The sequence below is a fragment of the Macrotis lagotis genome, chromosome 5 (assembly GCF_037893015.1).
Source record: "Macrotis lagotis isolate mMagLag1 chromosome 5, bilby.v1.9.chrom.fasta, whole genome shotgun sequence".
Classification (NCBI taxonomy): Eukaryota; Metazoa; Chordata; class Mammalia; order Peramelemorphia; family Peramelidae; genus Macrotis; species Macrotis lagotis.
Genome location: NC_133662.1, coordinates 268,279,793 through 268,301,471, shown reverse-complemented (window position 1 = coordinate 268,301,471; position 21,679 = coordinate 268,279,793).

Genomic DNA, 21,679 nt, shown 5'->3' with positions numbered 1-21,679 from the left:
TCCTGATTTCTAGATTTCCTGTTATAAAGATGGAATTTGTCTTACTGTAATTTCCAATAATTGCTCTTAAATTATTTCCTCTGGGGTAAAGAGAAGCAAATATAATCCCTCTTCCTGGAGGCAGCCATTCAGTATCAGAATCCATTAATGAATGAATCAACAATCAAGGTGGCTGAAAATTGTAGATCAACCCTTTCCCAATCTGGTGTTTTTCTTCAAATAGTGATAAACAGAACTGAAGCAGACTAGCATCTATCAAGCTACTAGAATGTGCCAGATGCTCTGTCAGACACTAGAGATACAAGGGGAAAAAATGAATCTCTGTTATCTAAGAGCTTATAGCAGAAAAGGGGGTCATCATGCATGAATATAAATAAATACAAAACAGCATAAATACCCCAAATGCCCCAAACAACCCAAATATTCTTCAGGTTAAATATTCTCTAGATTGGTTTGACTTTTCTTCCAACTCCTCTATTCAATTATGTGATACTAGAGAGTAAACACCAGAGTTCCAGTAGAACCTGCCCAATCCTTTGGAGCTCTTTGAAATCATCTAATGAATTAGAGTCTTTGCCCCTTGGAAAAGAAAGCATTGCTTATACTTTCACAAGGATACAATTTAATTCGAGCCAACCCAAGCCTAGTGGGGAGACAAAGCGGAGTCTCACCTCTATAAACTGACAATGACTTCAGATGAGAGACTGCTGTGGAATTTCCCATCTGCTCAATCTCTGTTTATGTCTATATGAAGAAAAACACCAGATTGGGAAACCATGATCTGATATTTTCAACCACCTTAATGATGGCAACAAACCAACCAGTAACAAATATCTCTCCCCACCCCAAAGAACCTATCATGTCTCACTATTACACCTCCTTTCAAGTTCAAACTCATGGGCATTCAAGGTGCCTCCTTCATTTTGATTAATCCCAATAATCCAGGTGCTCTACTCTATTTAGACTTGAATCCACACTGCCCCCCAGAACCATACTCTGCCCCTCTTTTGTGCTTTCTCAGGGCTATGCATGTCCCAAGCTTGATTCCATCTTGTGTTCCATTCGTCCTACCCAGTGGTCAAGAGATGGCTTTCAATCCCTGCCACTTTCTATAAATCCTCAGCTAAAATTGATCTCTTTTTTTTCTTATGGCCCAGAGCTCACCTGCAGCAGAGGTTTTCTCTAGGAAAGAATCTGGAAAGCTTCATTAGCTCAGTTCAAAAGCATTACTTTTTGATAAATACCTAATGTATGCAAAAGTGAGGTGCTGGATACAGGGACCTCCCAGTCAGGAACTTTCCTTCTCCCCAAAATCAATTAAAACCTGCTTTATAGTTCCTAGTCTTAGAAAATTGTCTAGAATAGAAGTATCCAGCACACAACCACAGGCAGGACAAAAATTTAACAAAAAATATATACAATAAAACATGGATTACATTCAATTTTTAAATCTAAGTTGTAGCCCATAGGGAGGACCCTTAAGGACTGATTCATGGCATTTCTATTTAAGCTTGACATAACTTATCTAGAACCTTTAGGGGATGAGTGACTTATCAAAGTGACTTGAAGAAGAGCATGATAAACATGATTTAGATTTAGATTTAGATTTAGATTTAGATTTAGATTTAAGATTTCTTTTCCAGATCCAGTGGCCAGAAATGAGTTAGAAATGAATCAGCTGGAGATGCCCTGGGGGAGAGGTAATACAGGTTAAGTGACTTGCCCAAGGTCACACAGCTAGTGATTGTCAGTTGTCAGAGACCAGATTAGAACATCTGCCCTCTGTCCTCCTGACTCCAAGGCCAGTGTTCTCTCCATTGTGCCACCTAGTTTCCTAAGGTCACTCAATTAATCTGTGTCAGGGGCAAGACTAGAATCCAGTTCTTCCTGGCTAAGGACAGATTCCTATGTGACATAAGACCCTGTATAAATGCTACAGCTGCAAAGATAAAAATGAAACAGTCCCTGTACTCAGGGAGTTTACATTCTAAGAAGTACAAAGTTCAAGAAAGGAGAGAGACCTAACCATCGTGGGGATCAGGGAAGGCTTCCTGAAGGAGAAGGCATCTAACTATATGTTGAGGGAAGTTTGGGATGATTCTAAAAGGCAGAAGTGAGGAAGGAGAATATCATAGACCTGGGGAAAAATGTAAGCAAATACACTGAGGTAAGATAATGTAAGCAGGAAGGAAGAAAGCAAGGAAAAGCAAGGGGATAGTCCTGGGCCTGAAGTCAGGAAGACTTGAGTTATAATTTTGGAGTCATTAAATTTTGCCTTGTCTAAATGAAAAATTCAAGATTTTTTTCATCCTCTGTAAAACTGTCCATTTACTTTCATGCTACATGAGCTACAAAATCTTTGCATTTTTTGTTTCCAGAGCCTAGCTTTGATACTAGCTCTATAGAGAAAAACAGATATTCCAATGGCTTCAACAACACAACGATCTCTCCCAGGAATGTGTATCATTTCAGCATCACAGTCCAGAAGGAAACAATTGTAAATGGGATTTGGGGAAGAAAGATTGTTTTGGTTCAAACCTTACTACTTATGCTCATTTTTTTCAATCTTCTTGAACACTAAGAAAGAAGAAAAAGAATTGGGGTGGGGGGAGTTTTATCACTAACGGTGATCTCAGTTAGCCAGGGCCATCAATCTTGTCAAGGAAGCTGGTCACCTAATGGGCTTCTCCATTGGTTATGCTGACTCTTATATTCCATTAATGTACTAACTTAGCCACGTGTGAGGGTTCAGTGACTACAGCCATCCATCATGGACTGATCACACATCTCACCAAGGCCATGTCCTCAGGGGAAAGGGGAATGGATAGAAGACATTTCTTAGCCTATCCTCAATATGAACCAGTGCCTGCTCAATGCATATTTCCGCATTATCCATGAGTTGAACATGAGTCATGATTCTATATTCAAAGACACAGACATATAAAGTACCAGATGGTAGAGCCCAAGGTCAGCTGTAATTATGTAGCTTTTCAGAAGATTTCTTAAGAAAACTTCAAGGTGCCTGTGACGCCTTCTAACCTGCAGATCTAACTATGTGATATTTCTGGGAAGATACGTGAAGTTCTTCCCTAATTTGTGATAAAGAAAATTTCCCAGAAGAAAAGAGAAGGAACCAAAGTTTCATCTAAATGAGGCCATTCTCGATCAATGCAAATCACAGTCCCTCTAGACAAGGAATAAACATGGAGTGGAAAGAGTGCTGTTTTCAGGGTCAGCAGGGTTCTGGGTTAGAATCCTTTATCTAATAGCTACTAGCTATGAGTCAGGGAAAACACATCATTTCTCTAAGCCTCCACTTGGGAAGTCGGGATAACACCTCTAGCATCCAGGACACCAGGCATTGAGGAACAAAGGAGAGAAAGTATATAAAGCATTTTCCAGACTTCAAGTGCGATCTGGCAGCTGGTGTTCTCATAGAAAAAAAAGCTTTGGATTGGGAGTGAGGAGATTTGGGTTCAAATCCTAGCTCTTTCACATACAATCAATCTGTGGAACTTTAAGTGAGTTACTTCCTCTCTTGAGGACTCAGTTTCATAGAGCATTTAGAGCAGGAAGGAATCTTAGAGAACAATAATTCCAGAATTCCATTTTTCTTACAAGGAAACTGAGGTACCAGGAGCTTGACTATTTTGTCCAGGATCACTAGGTAATACGTATCTCAGGTAGGATTTGAATCCAGGTCTTCCTGTCTTGGTGAACTCTAAGATTACATCCAAATTGATATAATTAATATAAAAGAAAGCTATCATTTGAAAACAATGGGCCCTAAGATTCTTTCCAGGTCTAAAACTATAATCTTATGATCACTCCTGAGAAATACAGAGAGAGAGAGACAGAGAGAGAGAGAGAGAGAGAGACAGACAGACAGACAGACAGACAGAGACAGAGAGACAGAGAGACAGAGAGAGACAGAGAGAGAGAGCTCTTTTTTATGTAGAAGATGGGAGGAGTATGATTTGCAGTCCTCAAAAAATTGCATCCCCTTGTGGCTAATCTGATCACAAATCCCTCAAGACTTAACTAAAATGATCCTCCGATGTCTGATCTGCAGTCCATCATGGCACCTATATCAGAGGCTCCCAGCTGGATAGGACTCAACAGAATTTGAACTCTGCGTAAAAAATCCCTGGAGAAATCATCTCTGCCCTGAAATGAGGAATTAGCCATCGCTATTTCTTCTGCGTTAAGTGACTCAATGAACCTGTTTATAACAACCAAAACAGATAATAGATACACAAGCCTTTTCCATCCTTTAAAATAATGTTAGGTGTGGTCAGCACCTGGGACAGATCCATTTAGTCTGACCATGCTTCATTTTTTCTTGGAGTCTTGTGAGATGAAAGAATGAAAGGCAGAGGAGAGGAAGGCAGGATCAATGAGACAGGAAAAAGAAAGAAAGAAGAACAGAAAGGAGAGAGGCTAAGATGAAAAAGCAATTCAGACTCCCCTCCCATTTCCCGGAAAATTCAGCATATTTATCTGTGCACATGTCAAACTCTACTCTCTTCCATCTGCAGTGGAAGGTGTGGTTCCAAAGGGGTAAACCTGGAGCAATGGGGAAATCTATAGAAACAAATATGATACTTGTCTATAACCTACCAAAAAGTTGGGACTGAACACTTCTATCCCCCCCCCCCCATACACATATGTATCAATTCCCCGTCACCTCAAGCATGACAGATAAGGAATCAATCATTCAGTAGCCACCTCTTCAGCATCCCCTATGTCCCCAGCATCTGGCCTGGCTGGGGGGGGGGGGCATGGAGACAATAATTAAAATGATTCCATTTACATTCTTACCTCTATGGCAATCCTAAAGTTGAATCCCAAGGAATTCATCTCCTTCTATGGCCTGTCTCATGCTGAAATCAAAATGCATATTTAGCAGAGATGTTTTCCCATATGTTTAATTATGCCCTTAATTTAAACACTGTGATGCAATCACAATATGTCAAATCTCACATGATTAACGAGCTGTTTATGGAAAGACCCATGTGGCAGGTTTTTAAGGCCGATTGCTCCCAAGATGATGTAACTGTTTGTTTCTCAGTAGAAAAAATTATCTCTTTCTTTCTCTTGAGTTCAGTCTTGAGGATACTGGACAAGGGGTCAGGAATATGTGTTGAAAAATTAATAATAGAAAATAATATTTATATATCAATATAATTTTGTGAAGTGGAATGTGTATAGCTATGTATATGGTTTTCACTCTATCCTTAAAAGATGTACTGTTATAATCTTTTTTTTTATAAATAAGAAAACTGAAGTTCAGATGTAATTTTTTTTCAGGGTCATGGAGCTAGTAAGTATCTGAGAATGGATTTGAACTCATCTTCCTAATTTCCATATGAGAATGGGTTATAGATATTAGGGTCATTGAACCTGGAAAAGAGAAGACTAAGGAGGGCCATGATAGCATCTTTCAAGGTTTTAAAAGAATACTCTGTAGATTAAAGGTTAAATTGGCTCAGCATTCCCATGAGGAGGAGAGCAAGGGCCAGCTGGTAGGAGGTAATAATAGGCAAGAAGCAGCTCGCTAGCAAAGAAAGCTATTCTGAAGGAGGCAGTGGTCTCCCCTGACTGGAGGTCTATCAGCAAAGGCTGGATGACCATTTCTGGAGAGGATGGAGAGTAGAAAAAAGAGTTCTTTGGGGAGCAGGACTGATTCATTTTTGTCCCCACTGCTTGGAGTTGGGGGGGGGGCAATTTTTTTCCATTCTTTTGTTCATTCACTCAGTTACCAAAGTATTGCTCCAGGTTGAAGTTCAAACTCCTTAACTTGGCTATCAAGGTTTTCCAGCTCTCTAGGTGATTTGGATTTCTCTCTTTCCCTGCATCAGTTAGAGCACGTCTCATTATAAGTCTCCTTATTTTCTCTTCGCCCCCCTAAAGTAAGCTTTTCATATGCTCTTTTATCAAGCTTTGTCATCAAATGTTAGAGCTGAAAGAGATGAGTCTTAAATATCTGATTTTCTTGGGAATCAACATGAGATCTGGATCCAGGAAGACCCAAGTTCAAATCTAGCCTCGGATACTTCCTAGCTGTTTGATCCTGAGCAAGTCACTTTGCCTCTGTTTGCCTTAGTTTTCTCATCTATAAAATGGAGATTAAAAGATATCTATCTCCTAAAGTGATTGTGAGGATCAAATGAGATAATTAGCATAGTGGCTGACATAGTAAATGTCAAATAAATATTACTATGGTTTGTGGTGGTGGCTGTATTCTCTTACAGTCAGATTTCAAAGATATCATACTCAGATCAGCATTACATGCTCACATTACCCCTTCTTTGGAGTCCCTTTTTTCTCTCCTGTTTCATTGTCTTCTGATACCTCTGAACTCATGGATCACATGTCAAGGCCTTTTTTTTAGGTTTTTGCTAAGTAATGGGGTGAAGTGGCTTGCCCAAGGCCACACAGTTAGGTAATTATTAAGTATCTGAGGTCAGATTTGAACTCAGGTCCTCCTGTTTCCAGGGCTGGTGCTCTATCTACTGAGTCACCTAGCTGCCCCTGAATTTTTGTTAATAAATTTGTCAGAAAAAATACTGCCTAAAATGTGTATTAATATACTATTAATATTCTAATATACTACAAATGTATATTAATATTGTATTTTTAAGATAGAAATGCTGTTGTCTTTAATGTGCATAAATTGAAGAAAATTGAACAGAAACAGGTTCCAAGTCTTTGTAATCATTCAGCATTGTTCTTCAAAATAATTTCATGGTAGAAAATGTATTCAATACTTTCCCCCTAATAAAATGTCACTATAGACTAGGAAAGACCAGAGTTAAGTCATCTGAAAAATTGAGAATGGTGGGAATTATTTACTAGTATGATGATGAATTAAATCACAAACAAAATCCCAAAAGAGGGGAACAACTACCTCATAAGGACTGATAGGCAGAAAGAAGAAATTGGACTCTATATTTATATAACCAAAAAATTACCCTTTGATTTAAGATTTGATAATGGGGATTATTTAGTTCACAAATCTTCTCTAAACATTAAAAGCCATTTAGAGTTTACTGGATTACAGGGGAAAAAAAGAAAGGAAAAACCTGAAACTCTGGTGCTCTTAAGTATTCTTTTTCATTTATTTTGGGGGAACTCTCCATTTTTATATATTTTTTTAATTCAAAAAACTGTTTTATTCCTGAAAAAAAGAAAGAAGGCAAAATGACTGGTTTTCAAGTAAGAAACAACTACATGAAAGAATGCTCCAAAGCATCCATAAGACCAGGACAAATCAAACCAACCTTGAAGTTTCACCTCCCAAGTGGCAAATTAGCAAAGATGACAAGAGATGAGGATAATCAATGTTCAAAAGGTTGTTGAAGGACAGACACACTGGTGCATAGTGGGTGGAGCTATGAAATTAAAAATAGATATTCTGGAAAGCCAGTTGGAATTAGACTAATAAGTTGATTTCAACATCCACTCCCTTTTACCCTGATTCCACTTTTAGGTATATACTGTTACATGTCCCAGATGGAAAAAACAAAAAACCTCCATATATACCAAAATTGTTATAGCATTGTGTGTGTGTGTGTGTGTGTGTGTGTCTGTGCACGTGTGTCTGTGCACACACACGCATTGGAAGGATTCCACAAATGCACAATTCTGTCTATCTATAAGGAAAGATTTTTTTCTTCCAAAGTATTACTACTCTTTTTCCTCCTCATCTTCCTCTTCTTCAAGAAGGGCTTTTTAATCTTAATTTTCCTATGTTGGAAGGCACAGATGTCTGATGAAAGGAGACAGATTCATCTAGAAGGAAATCTAGGCAAACAGAAGGTATCATTTTTTAAAAGAAAAGTGAGTCTCCTCATAGTGGTGAAGAATGGTTTCAGACAGATTGGGTTTAAAATACTTTTTGTTTTCCCTAAAACCATTATGATGCCCTCTTTGCTTTACCTTGAAGATTAAAACCCAGAACCCAGAGCCATAACCTCCCACCTGCCCTTGGCCTAATAACCCCAGCTTTCCTTCCTCAGGAAAATCTAAGGGTCTTCTTGCAATAACTCAGAACTGGTCAGCCATGAGATCACAAGCAGAGAAGGGATTTTCAGTGACCGTCAGACCCTTGTCTCTGGGCTGAATTTCTGGGAGCTGTTCTGGGGAACAAATGAGGCAGGCAGGCAAGGATTGCATTCACTCATCCCTGTCAGTTCTTCTTCATGGTGGGGGGGAGATAGGGACGTCTTATGCTCAACAGGATTCTCTTCTCTCTCCTTAATAATAACTGGCACCTTAAAGATATTGTCTCTTCTAATTCCCACAAACAGCTCATGAGGAAAGGATCCATATGCTATAAAAGCCATCTTCCAGATAAAGAAACTGAGGCTCGGACAGGTTAAGTGAGTCACATCATTTGGAGGTGACCAGGCAGGATTTGGGTCTTCCCTTTCTTATGCCTCAGACTTTGGGGGTTGAGATTGAGGGGAGGAGGCTGCATCCACATCTTTGTTCTTGGCAGGCTTGTTTCTGTTTTGCTTTCATCTGCTTCTGTGACTGCAGAGGAGCTCAGTTTTACTGATTCTCCCCCCCATCCTCCCCCCACAACCCTCCAGATGAGGAGGTCACCAAGCGACTGTGATTCCACTGAGTCAGTCCTGCCAGCTGCTGTGAACCTGAAAGAACTTCTGGCCTGGGAGCATCCCAACACTGGCCCCCAGGCAAGGTTCTCATTGGCTGAAGACAGGAATATTGACAGGTGATGAAGAGTGTAGGGCATTGAGTTCTGTGTGTAAACCTGCATGTTTAAATTTAATCTCATCTTGCTAAAAAAAAGATTCAAAAGCATAACTCTTAAAAAGGGTTTTTTTGCTTTGTTTTGACATCAGCAGATGCAAAATACTTCAAAATTTTGTCTGGTCTAGGATGCTGCAGTTTGAATACTGTTTTTGACATGGCCTTCCTGTTTGACTCTTCATCTCTGAAAGCAGGGACTTCCTCTCTTTAGAGCCCATGGTCTTTATCCAGAGATGTCCAGGCCTCAATTTCCTCATCTGTCAAATGACAAATGAAGGGGTTAAGCTCTGGGATTTCTTCCAGCTCTAAAATATGCTGTGACTCTTTTCCAGATCATCTTCCCATGTCCAGCTCTCAGTTTCCTCATCTGTCAAAATTAATTTTTTTAAGTTTTAAAAGAAGGGATAAAACTCTAAGAAACCTTCCAACTATAGGACATTCTGGGATCCTTTTCCAGGCCATCTTCCTTGTCTGGGTCTCAGTTTCAACATCTATCAAAAAGAGACTTGAACCAAAGGACCCCTGAGATCCTTTCCAATTCCAGACTTCAATCCTTTGACTCTAACTTTACAATCCTCTTCAGAGAGGAAGGTGCAGAGAAGACCCTGATCCCCCCTTCCCAGAGCCTCTCCTAGGTGCAGGGATGCTGACCAGCATTCCTGCTCCCTCTGACACGTTACCAGCCCAGTCAACTCAGGCCCAGGATGGGCAGGGGATGCTTCTACTTCCCATCACTCCACGACCCAAAAGTTCACAGAATAACCTCCATCCCAGGTCATCCCCCTCACCAAACAGTTCTAGAAACTCTTGGGAATTTCCCAGGTGCCTCACCTGTAGCCCAGTCAGAATATAGAGCCTTTCTCCTGCCAGGGTTCCATAAACTCCCCACTCAGAGACATCTCACAAACCACTCACCCATTTCCATTGCATGTGAGATCCTCAAAGTGCAACCAGTGTAGCAACAAGACCCCAGTGAGAAGTTCTCTCCCTTTTGAGGGAGGGGGGACCTTCCTCCCAGTCCCAGGCTCAATAGCACCTGAAAACACAAGGCACTAAAGACGGTACTTACCCAGGGGTGCTCCAAGTCCTGGACCACTTTCTTCTTCCTCCTGTTTTCTCCTCTGAGCACAAGTGAGTGGCGGGCGAGCCTAAGAAATCGCTTTTTCCAGTTCTGGTGGTAAGGCACCTGAAATTTCTAGGGGAGAAATAAACAATAATGGCTGATGATTTACAAAATACTTCCAATACTTCCTCTGATCTGAGTCTCATAACAATTGTGCCAGGGGAGGGAGTGCTCCGTATTCGAATTTCCAGTTAAGAAAATTGAGTCTCAGAAGATCAAAGTGGTCATGGTCCCACCACTAAGGAGAATCTGGGGGAGGATTTGAATACAATTGTTCCAACAGTAGGACAAGGCTCTAGAATGCTGAACCAGCCCTAAACTGGGGAGACAACTTGGTAGTGGGAAACAAGCTTCAGAGCCCAAGATGAAGAGTCTCACCTACGGATACAAACCTCAGTGAAGCAGACATGTTTAAATGCATGTAAATTATAACAACTATCAGGTTGGCTAATGTGACAAAAGTGGAAAATAAGAGACAGAGGGGAGGTGGGAAAACTGGGACATTAATGCATTGTAAGTGGAGTTGTGAACTGGTTCAACCATTCCAGAGAGCAATTGGAAACTATGTCCAAAAGGTTATAGAATTAATGCAGATCATTTGATACAACAATACAACTAGATCTGTATCCCAAAGAGATTATTTTTTGTAAAGGAAAAAAGATCTATTTGTACAAAAAAATTATTTATAGCACATATTTTTGTGATGGCAAAGAACTGGACATTGAGGGAATGCTCAACAGTTAGGAAACGGAATGACTGCGATGGAATATTAGTGCGCTATAAGAAATGACAAGCAGGATGATTTCAGAAAAAAAAACTGTTGCAAAGCAAAGTGGACAGAACAAAGAGAACATTGTCCACAGTAACAGCAATATTGTCCAATCATCAGCTATGCATGGCTTAGCTATTCTCAATAATAACACAATCCAAGACAATGCCAAAAGACTCAGGATAAATTGTGCTATCCTTCTCCAGAAAAAGAATTGGCATTGTCTGAATGCAGCCTGAAGTAAACTACTTTTTCATTGCCTTCCTACCTCCTCTCCTGCCTGCCTTCCTGCCTTCTTTCCTTTCTTCTTTCATATTGTTTGAGTCTTCTTGTAGAAAAAAGGACCAATATAGATATTTTGCATGACTGCACATGTATAACCTATAACAGGCAGCTTACCATCAGAGAGAGAGAGAGAGAGAGAGAGAGAGAGAGAGAGAGAGAGAGAGAGAGAGAGGAGAGAGAGGAGAAAGGAAGGAAGGGAGGAGATAAATAGCATTTGGAATTCAAACCTTTTAAAAAATCTTAAACGTTTTAACATGTAATTGCAGAAAAATCAAATATTTTTTTTAAAAAGGCCAAAGAAACCACAGCTCAGACATGCCAACAAGCATTCAGGAAATGGAGAGGGCACTATCCTGAGTAATGTGAATAAAAATAAAGAGAAAACAAGTCGTTCCTTATCTTGAGAGGGTCTCTTCTGACGGGAGAAAATATTATAACAACTATACATAAAAGAGTTACACAAAGGACAAACAGTGAAATCTCAGAGGGAAAGCCTGGGAGTGGGGGAGCACAAGGTAATAGCTTAGTGGAGAAGGTAGGATTAAAAGAAGTCAGGAAAGGCAGGAAATGGAGAACATTCAGGAAATGGTGAACATTCAGGAAAAGGGTGAAAATTTCCAGAGTGGGTAGGTGCAACATGGGGTTTGAGGAGTAGCCATGAGTCCAGTGTCACAAATAGAGCACATAGAGAGGAAAAAAGTGTGAGAAAGTGTGAGAAATGCAGGGAAAGGAACAGAGTGTGAAGATGCAGCTTTACAAAGCTATTTGACCCCGAAGATGAAAGAGAGCTATTGAGATTTACAGAAGGGAAGTGGGGAGGGGGTGATATGGTCAGACTTGAACTTTTTTTGAAAGATTTTATTTATTTTGAGTTTTACAATTCCCTCCCCCCCATTCTTGCTTCTCCACCACCACCCCCACAGGAGGCAGTCTGTTAGTCTTTCCATTGTTTCCATGGTATACATTCATTCAAGCTGAATGTGATGAGAGAGAAATCCTATCCTTAAGGAAGAAACATAAAGTATAAGAGAAAGCAAAATTACACAATAAGATGACTTTTTTTTAAAAAAAAACTTAAGTAATAGTCTTTGGTCTTTGTTCAAACTCCACAATTCTTTATCTGGATACAGATGGTATTCTCCATTGCAGACAGCCCCAGATTGTCCCTGGTTGTTGCACTGATGGAATGATCAAGTCCATCAAGGTTGACCATCGCCCCCATGTTGCTGTTAGGGTGTACAGTATTTTTCTGGTTCTGCTCATCTCGCTCAGCATCAGTTCATGCAAATCCCTCCAGGCTTCCCTGAATTCCCATCCCTCCTGGTTTCTAATAGAACAACAGTGTTCCATCACATACATATACCACAGAAAAATAAAATATATTTTAAAAGCGCCTAAGAAAACACAACTAAGACATGCCAACAAGCATTCATGAAATGTAGAGGGCATTTCCCAAAGACGGATATTCACTCAATTTCCAATTCTTTGCCACCACAAACAGGGCTGACAAATATTTTTGTACAAGTGATGTTTTTACCCTTTTTCATAATCTCTTCAGGGCATAGACCCAGACTTGAACTTTTGGAAGACCCCTTTAGCATCCAAGGGGAGGAAGGATTAAAATAGGGGAGACTGGAGGCAAGCAAATCATGTTAGGTTATTATCACAGTCCAGAGGTGAGTTGATGGATAAGGAGCTGTCCAGGGTGATGGCCGTATCAGATGACAGAAGGAGGCAAAGCTGAGATATGCTGCAAAACTACACATCAACAAGAAAAAGCAGCAGGTTGGCTAGGGGGCTTAGGAGAATGACATCTAGGTTGTCCTCCTGAGGGATGGAGAGGACAGTAATAGAGTTAGGAAGAAGAGTGTGGAAAGGAAAGACTAGGAACTGACCCATAGCATTTCCAGTTTCACAAACCCTCCCAAAGGGTCCCCTCATGCAAGAACTCTTAGAATCCTTGCTTCTTATCAAAATCAATGCAGTTGTGGAACTTCTTGGCCAGGTTTAGTGAAAACCTAACTGCCTACAGGAGCTGGAGCATCCCTTGCGTCCAGAAGAGGGAGCAGTCAGGCATCCATTTGGCCTAAGCTGCATTACAGAGACTCTCCCTGTTCATATCGCCTCCTCCCAGAGGACTTGTGGGCTTCATTGCCTGGAGGCAGATGCACTGCTGCCAAGTCCCATTTTACTTCTGTTTTACCAGGTCCCTAGAGCCATAAAAAATTCACCTGGGCAATCCACTCACATTTTTTCAGCTGTCACTTTGGAGGAGATAATAGCCAGAAAGGGTGGGGGTGCTGCCTTTTTCTTCCCTCATGACTTTACCCTTGTGGTTACTATGAAAAAAATGAAAGGAAAAAGAGGACAATAAAGAGACGTCCATGATGCTGCCCCTTTCATGGGGACGAATTCAAAAATCCAAATTCAAGAATAAAAGCTTAGGGTTCCATAGGGAGAAAAGAAAACAGGTAAAATCCATTTAACTACCAAAGACAGGACGCCATAATGAATGCTAGACAACACTTATTAGCTGCGTGGCCATAAGCAAGTTACTCTAGGGAAAGGCGATTTAAAAAAAAGTCATCTCACATCGTTCCTGTAAAGCTGAATTAAACTGGGGGAGGGAGGGGGAATTCTAGGGCTTCCCCAACACTTAGTAGTCAGTACCTTCTAAACAACTCTTCATTGTTGTTTGTGAGTGGCCATCCCTAAGATGAAAATGATAAATGACCCTCCCCCATAAAGCTTGGGTGTTCAGCAACAAGCACAATGTTTATTCACAATAATAGCATAGAACTTGGGTCAGGAAGACCTGGGTCTGAATCCTGTTTCAGCCACATTAGCTGTGAGGTCCTAAGCAAGTCATTTAAACTACTATGTGCCTCAGTTTCCTCATTTGTGAAATGAAGGAGTGAGACTTGATAGCTTCTAAGTTTCCTTCCATCTCTAGTATTTGGGGTATGATCTTTGAGGTGTTTCAGGAGGACTAGCAGCTCTGGTGGGAGGCTTATCACACTCTTTGGGGGGTCTGCTTAGTACCTTTCACCCAACTCTCACCTATGTCTCCAAGAAGCTATAGTATACACAATGGCCATACCCCAGTAAAACCATCTGCTGGGCTAAACCAGGTTGAGAGTAGCTGACAACCTCAAACCCATCAGCGAGATAGGGGCCTATCTGATGACTTCCCCTGGCAGACTGAGTGGACAAGAACAACTTAGAGCCTGGTCAAACATCAAAGACACCAAGGTCATCTGCTGCAGCCTGGGCCATCACCAGCTATCCCGACGTTGGTTCTGCTGGTGGACTTTCATGACTCTGAGAGTGAGGCTGATGAATTTTCCAAGCCCTGCTTCACTTCAATCCAATCTGCTTGCAAGTCAAGATATCACCCCATGATGTCATCAGTCCTCTTTGAAAGAAAAGGATGAACAAGTTTACCAGAAAGTTCTCTTTAATAATACAAACCATGCAAACTTAAATGTTTCTTGCTCGGGAAGAAGAAGACTAGAAACGAATATGTCTTTTCTAGAGCTAGTCATCGCCTTGACCTTATTTACCCACTGACCACATGTTCCACTTCCTTGAGGAGATCATTGGAAATCCTTTTATCCAAACATGATCTATTTATTTCATTTTCCCTCTGCCTTGTGAGAGCTAATTCTTTAGCCCTAACCTAACCTCTTGTCCTGCCATGTATTTCCTCAACCATCATCACCCTTTTACATTTGCTTCATTCTCCTCCTTTTTCCTTTCTTTACTCTTTGGCAAGCCAATTCTACTCTACGGTTTCTTTTACCCTCTCATTTCACATCCCCTTGTCCCATCATCTACTATAACTGGACAAACCCGAATTCTAGATTTCCCCCACCATCCATCTTCTATTGACATGCTGTTTAACGGAGCTAGAGGAAATTGAGTAGTCCCACTACAGAATCATGATAAATCATTTAATCTGGGCTTCCAGAAAAACAAAAGAAACACTTAATTATTTTACTTTTCGTACACTATGGTGACTGCTCCAAATCTCATCTCATCTCTCTCTCTCTCTCTCTCTCTCTCTCTCTCTCTCTCTCTCTCTCTCTCCTCAAGCCTCTCCCAGTTTCCCTCTTTTGCCACTCTCAGCTGAAGTCCTTACCTCATATTTCACTGAGTCCATGGACAGAGCTTCCCCTTTCCCTTCTGGAATCATCCCATATCACTATGTCTTCCTCCACTTCTTTTTACACTTTGGTCCCAAAGGAAGATGAAGCCCTCATCCTTTTCAAGGCTAACCCCTCTACAGGCACCTTTGTTTGGTTTGATACCATCGTGAATTCTCCAGCCACTGTCCTCACTATCCTCCTCGCCCTCTCTTATATTCAGTCTCTCCCTATCCACTGATAGACATTTGCTCCTACAAACACAAATCTTCCCATCTTTAAAAAACAAAGCAAAACTACACCCTCCCTTGATCCTTGATGGATTCCCAAGCATCATCTTCCTATGCCTCTTCTTCTCTTCTTGGCTAAACTCCTTGAGAAAACTGTGTCCCATTAGTGTTCTCATTCTCTTCCAACTTCTCTGTACTCTGGTCCCTTGCTTCATTACTCTAAAGAAACTATTCTCTCAAAACTCTGTGATCTCAAGGGTGGCTAGGTGGCATAGTGGATAAAGCACCGGTCCTGGAGTCAGGAGTACCTGGGTTCAAATCCGGTCTCAGACACTTAATAATGACCTAGCTGTGTGGCCTTGGGCAAGCCACTTAACCCCATTGCCTTGCAAAAAAAAAAAAAACAACTCAGTGATCTCTTCATTGCCAAATCAACTGGTCTTTTCCCAGTTCTGATCATCCTTGACCTCTCATCACCTCAATCACTCTCTCCTCTATAAATTTCTTGTGCCACTTGTCTTTCCTGGTTCTCCTACATCTTCCCTTTCCTCTTTTTCTTTGCTGAATCTTAATCTGGGTCACACCATCCTAGACATCCTCTAAGTCTCTGACCTAGATCCTCTTGTCTTGCCACTGGATGTCCCTTGGCATGCCAGACTCCAAAATTTCCTAACTTATTTCATTGCTGCTCCTCTCCAACCCCACTCTACTCCCCCCCATCCCTTGTTATAGCTTAGCAACCTCCATGTCCCCCTTTGATTCTCCTTCTCTTGCTCACTCATCCCCCATCTCCAAAATGTTGTCAAAATCTGTTGTCTCCACCTTCATGACATCTCTGCTGGGTCCCTTCCCTCCTGTGACAGTCACTACCTGTCATTCAGACCCTCATCATCTCACATCCAAACTATTCCAATGGACGTGGGGTTGATTTCCCATTCCAATCCACTCAGCTCAGAAATGCAAAGATGATTTTTCTCAAGTCTAGATGTAATTAGGTCACCTCCCGCTTTCCCACTTTTCAATGAGCTCTAGTGGTTCCCAATTATCGTGAGCACACCTTAAATTCCTTCACAACCTTCTACTTCCATCACCTATTTCCCTCCACAAGCTCTATAATCCACCAACATGGACCTGCTTGCAGTTCATCAAACATGGCACAACATGCCATCTCCACTCCTTTACACTGACTATCCTCTTCCCCCTACCTCAGTTTCCCTGCTTCCTTCAGGATTTGGCTCATATTTGATCTTCTGCAGGAGGTTTCTCCCAATTGCCGGGCTGCTAGTGTCTTTGCTCTGAAATTGCCTCTCGTTTATACTCTAGGTACCATGTAAGTTCATAGCTATTTACATGTGGTCTCACTTCATTAGGCTGTAAAGCTCCTGAGGGCAAGGGTTCATTTATAGCTGTCCTTATAACTCCTAACTTTATCAGGGTAACTGGAAATAGTTAAAAAAAAAAGAAAGAAACAAAAAAATAAAAAATGAGGTTGCGCTGTAGTTAGAAAGCTGAACTTGGAGTCAGGAAGACCAGAGTCAAATCTGCTCATATGCTTACTGAATGTGTGACTTTGGACAAGTCACAACCTCTGCCTGCCTCAGTTTACTCAATGGTAAAGTATTAATAGAATTTACCTCCCAGCGTGGTTGTAAAGTTAAAGTGAGATAATATTCGTATCCACTTTGCAAAACTCAAAGTGCAATCTAAATGCTGTTATTGCTGTTATTAAGGTAATTGCCTGTGGAATAATGGATCCTCTCCTACCCAGCTCCACAAACCCAGTTTCACCGAAAAGGAAATTACATGGAACCCAACTCCTTCATTTTACCCAGAAGAAAACCAAGGGATGGACGTGAATGGGCACACTCACTGACGGGGAAAGTGAGGAGCAAAAATGTGAACTCACACCGTCCCAACGCAACACTCCTATGACAGAAAGGACTGTGAACAAGATGGGGAGATGCTAAAGCAAAGCTCCTTGAATAGGTCACTTCACAGCCAATCAAACTCGGAAACGAGGGGCCAAAGGAGAGGTCTACAGGCTCCCTTTCATCCCTCAGGTCACTGGCTTTGAGCTGTCCTTTGCCTCTGGGCCACCAGAGGGCACCGCAAGCACACAAGATGGCTAAGGCATGCCACTGGGGTGGCCTCAGAATACAAGAGTGGGCGCCTCCCGCCGCTCTGTGGCTGCCAGCTCTCCATTGTGGATTGGAAAGGGGGGTCCGGATGAGCAGAGAAGACTTGGGGAGACTCTGGATGGCCAGCTTCTGCCTCTGGTCCCTGGTGCAGCCTCACGGAAGGGGTGGCACTGTCTTGGGGATGGGCTTTGGGGCTGAGCCTGAGGCAGGGTCCCTGGGTCTTTGGAGAAGGGGGGGGAACAAGGTGAAACCCCACCACAGGGAGCCCATTCATAACCAACAAGCCATGCAGTCACTGAGCTTTCATTGGACAAAGTCTAGAAACGCTTTCCCTCCTCCACCCGCACCCCACCTCTGACCTGTGGAACCCTAAGCTGTGACCTTTACTGGACAAACCTCCTGACTATGATGAAAAATAATCAAAGAATAGACTTAATAGACTTAATATAATAGAAGCAAGTTCAGAGAATGAAGAAAGGAGCAGTGATTTTAAAGTTAGGAACCTAGGCTCAAACACCTAGCACCCTGTCTGACCTTGGGCAAGTCACTGAAATTCCATGGGCCTCAGTTTCCTCATCTGCAAATGGTATTCAATCTCTCCCCTCCATGCAATCCAAAGAGTGTCCGATGCCTAGCAACTTCTGCTTTTTCATTTCCTCCTTTTGGAATCCTTCACTTCCCAGGAACTACCTCCTTCCAGGGGATTTCCTGATTGCCCTCACTTCTGAAATCACCTTTGCCTGTTATACACATTTATACATGTATGTGCATGTGCGTAGAGATATACATCCATGTCTAATAGGATGACTGCATGTGTCACCCTGACTTATTTAGACTAGACATGTGATTCCATTAGTCCTGAGGACTCCAGGGAAGAGGTAGATCAGAATCATGAATGCCCTGGGAGGCCTCAGAGTAAGAAGCCCTGTGTTCAAATCCTCCTTGGACTCATTCTGGCTTTGTGACCTTAGCAGGGTGCTTCAGGCATCTAAGAACAGAAACTGGAGGGAAAGTGCCAATACACTTTGGTGGAGGGCATTTCCTCACTAGGAGTACCCTACACACCAGTGTCATCTGAGGTCTAGCCTTTATAAAAACTAAACATATTTACAGACACCTAACTGCCTTGTCTGCTTTCATAGAAAATGAATTCTTCTGTAAAATAATGGGGCTGACTAGATGGGTTCTGAGCTTCCTCCGCCTTTGTAGATTTGAACCTAAGATTCTAAACTCCTGAAAGGGTTGAGGTTTTGATTTTCATCCTTGCTGGACCCTGGTCCAGCACTTTCTTCCCAACTACTTCATACCAAAGGTAAATAAGAGTGTGTTCCCATTTTTCAAATGGAAAAGTTAAGGCTCAGAGCCTTGGGTATTTTTTGCTCTAAATCCAAAACTTCCCTACTATGTGTATCTAATAGACTTTCTGTCTGTGTGGGTTTAAGTCAGTTTGGGTCTCAAAGCCCTCAAGGAATCTTTCTAGGTTTCTTCCATCATGTAAATCTGATTTTGGAGATCCTCCTAACAGAAGGGTGGCCACTTGACCTCAGCAAACCCCATGATTAAGAGGAGAAATGGTATGAAGGCTACTCCAAGCTCCATTTTACAGATAAGTTAAGGCATTTCCCAGGGTCCCATGGTAAGCGTCCAAGGACAGACAATAACACAAGGCTCACCAATTCCAAACCCAGAGCTCCAACCACTGTACCACCATGCTCTGTAATCTTTCCATTGACTGAGTATTCCCATCATAGGACTCATTTCATATTCTGGAGCAAACTGCTGACAACGGGAAGGCTTGCCTCTCGGATGCTTACCAGACCTTGTGGCTCTGTCAATAATTCTCATTGTCTGGGCCTAGGAAGGAGAAAAGTCTCAATTATTTGGCATTCCAAATCCTCCTCAGTTCATTCATTAATTCAGCCTCCTCCCCCCTCTCCCTCACACTTCCTAGCATCCTCAGCTTTGCGGTGAGAAACACTTCTCAGAAGAGTGGGCTTGGCAGTGACTGCTGACAGCAGAATCACTCAGTCTGACCAAGTCCTCAGACAGAAGCCTCTTCTCACTGCCCCAGCCTCAGATGGCCAAGGGATACATCTGTCCTCCTTACTGCATCCAGAATGGAACAGGACCACTGAGGTACTCATTCTAATTTGGGATTGCTCCAGTGACAGCTTCCACCTCTTGGTCCTGCTTCTGACCTCTGGGGTTGAACAGAGACATGCCCAACTAAATGGCAGGGCTAGTGAAGTTGGGAGTACAAGGTCCACATGGCAACCTTCACCTCATCACTGAGGGCCAATCCCATCACTGCCAGGTTTTCTCTTTGGCAAAATGAGCAGCCTGAATCAGATGATCCCCATCTTTCAGCTCCAGATCTTGGGGTGGGATCATCCATGGCAGCCCCTTGGGCTCTGGAAGTCGGTCAGCCATCAGACCTGCCCTCCCATTTGCCAGTGTGCTCAACACTGGGAAACTTTTCAGATCTTTCTTTTGAAACCTCCTTTTCCTCATCATTCAAGGCCACAGATGGAATAGGTGCCTGACAGAGTCAGGATCGAGCCTGGGCCTTTTGATTTCCCATCCAGCACATGAACCAACCAACATGGGCATAGACTGGTAGGAGAAGTCGGGACAAATTGCATAGTTCTGTAAAGGACAAATAAAAGAATTCCATTTCATCCTGGAGGAAATAGGTGAATGACTTGCTCAGATCTCTTTGAGGGACGTCAGATTGGTCATGTCGAGGATGGTGGAACAGAAAGGCTGGGGAGCCAATCAGGAGGTTGGGAGAGGGAAGGCTCAATGGGCAGTCGACCCTGCCAGTTTGACTGAAACAATGTGTTTCTGATCAATATGCACCTTCTCTGTGACAAAACAAAACTTTCCCCACCTGGGCTGATTTTTCTTTCCTTAATAAAAGAATTGGATTGAATTTGGCTTTTTCTCTTTTGAAAACTCTCAGAGCAGTTCCATAATCACCTTCATTTGTTAACCAGGCATCTTGGACTCAACAGATCTGACCTCGCTAGTTTAGAACATGAAACAGAAATAAGGATCCCCTCCAGCAGAGATCAGAAGCCGAGTAAATTATAGGTGTTGTGTGAACCACAGGAGGGGGTCTCCTGCTGCCCCCAGCACATGAAAGAGGCATGTTGAGAATTAAAAGAAAATGATTACTAAAACATTAGCTGCCAGGTGTCCACACATTTGACAAGCCTGCCTTCTCCAAGGCCTGGATGAGGAAGGGATCCCCGAGACTGTCCTCCATAACCTCACGCCTCACCATGGGGAGGGGGAGAGAAGAAGAGGCTCCTCGTCAGCAGGGAATGAGAGGAAACAGTCTCCCTTCTTTCCTTCAAGTAGTAGCACTATACTGATGCCTGGTAGCTATTTCTGAGATCATTTAATCCAAACCCTACATTTAAAAATGTACATATAAATTGCATATTAGATATAATTTTTATTATTATAAGTTTATCAAATAGGAACATTTCCAATATAAAGAACTGAAAAAAAGAGTGCATAGGAAGCTTTAATTTCTAATACTTAGAGCTATGGATTTGGGATATTTTAGACTTCATTGACTGTTACTACTGCCCTGCCTGTTGATGTCCCCTTCTGGTCCACCTTCTGTTTCTTAACATTTCAGGCTATGACACTCCCTCTATCACTATCACTATTCCCATTTTCTTTTAGAAACTAAGAAGTCAATTGACTCATGAGAGAGTTCACAAGATGCAGAGCAGCCAGGTGGCAAAGTAGACAGAACAGTGGTCCTGGAGTCAGGAGGACCTGAGTTCAAATCCAGCCTAAGACATTAATGACCCAGTGGTGTGATCTTGGGCAAGTCACTTAACCCCATTGCCTTGCCAAAAAGGAGAGAATTGACAAAGATGGCACCTAGTGGAGGAAGGTAGCCAGGATGGAATGGGGGCAAGTAGCAAAGAGACTAGGTAGACATGAGCCCATACTCAAGGCTCTTTTATTCTAGACCCAGAAGGAACATCTGAAGACTTCACCTTCATTTTTCCTAAGAGGGAAGTCTAGGGACTTGAGCAAAGTCCCACAGAAATGAAACAACAGGGGCAGGAATTAAACCCATTATCTATTAGTTCTAACTTGAGAATACCCTTCCCAATAAGTAGTCCTGGCTATTAGGAAACTGAAAGTCTCTCATGGTCTGTCTCCCTTTTATCTTTCCAACCTGATAT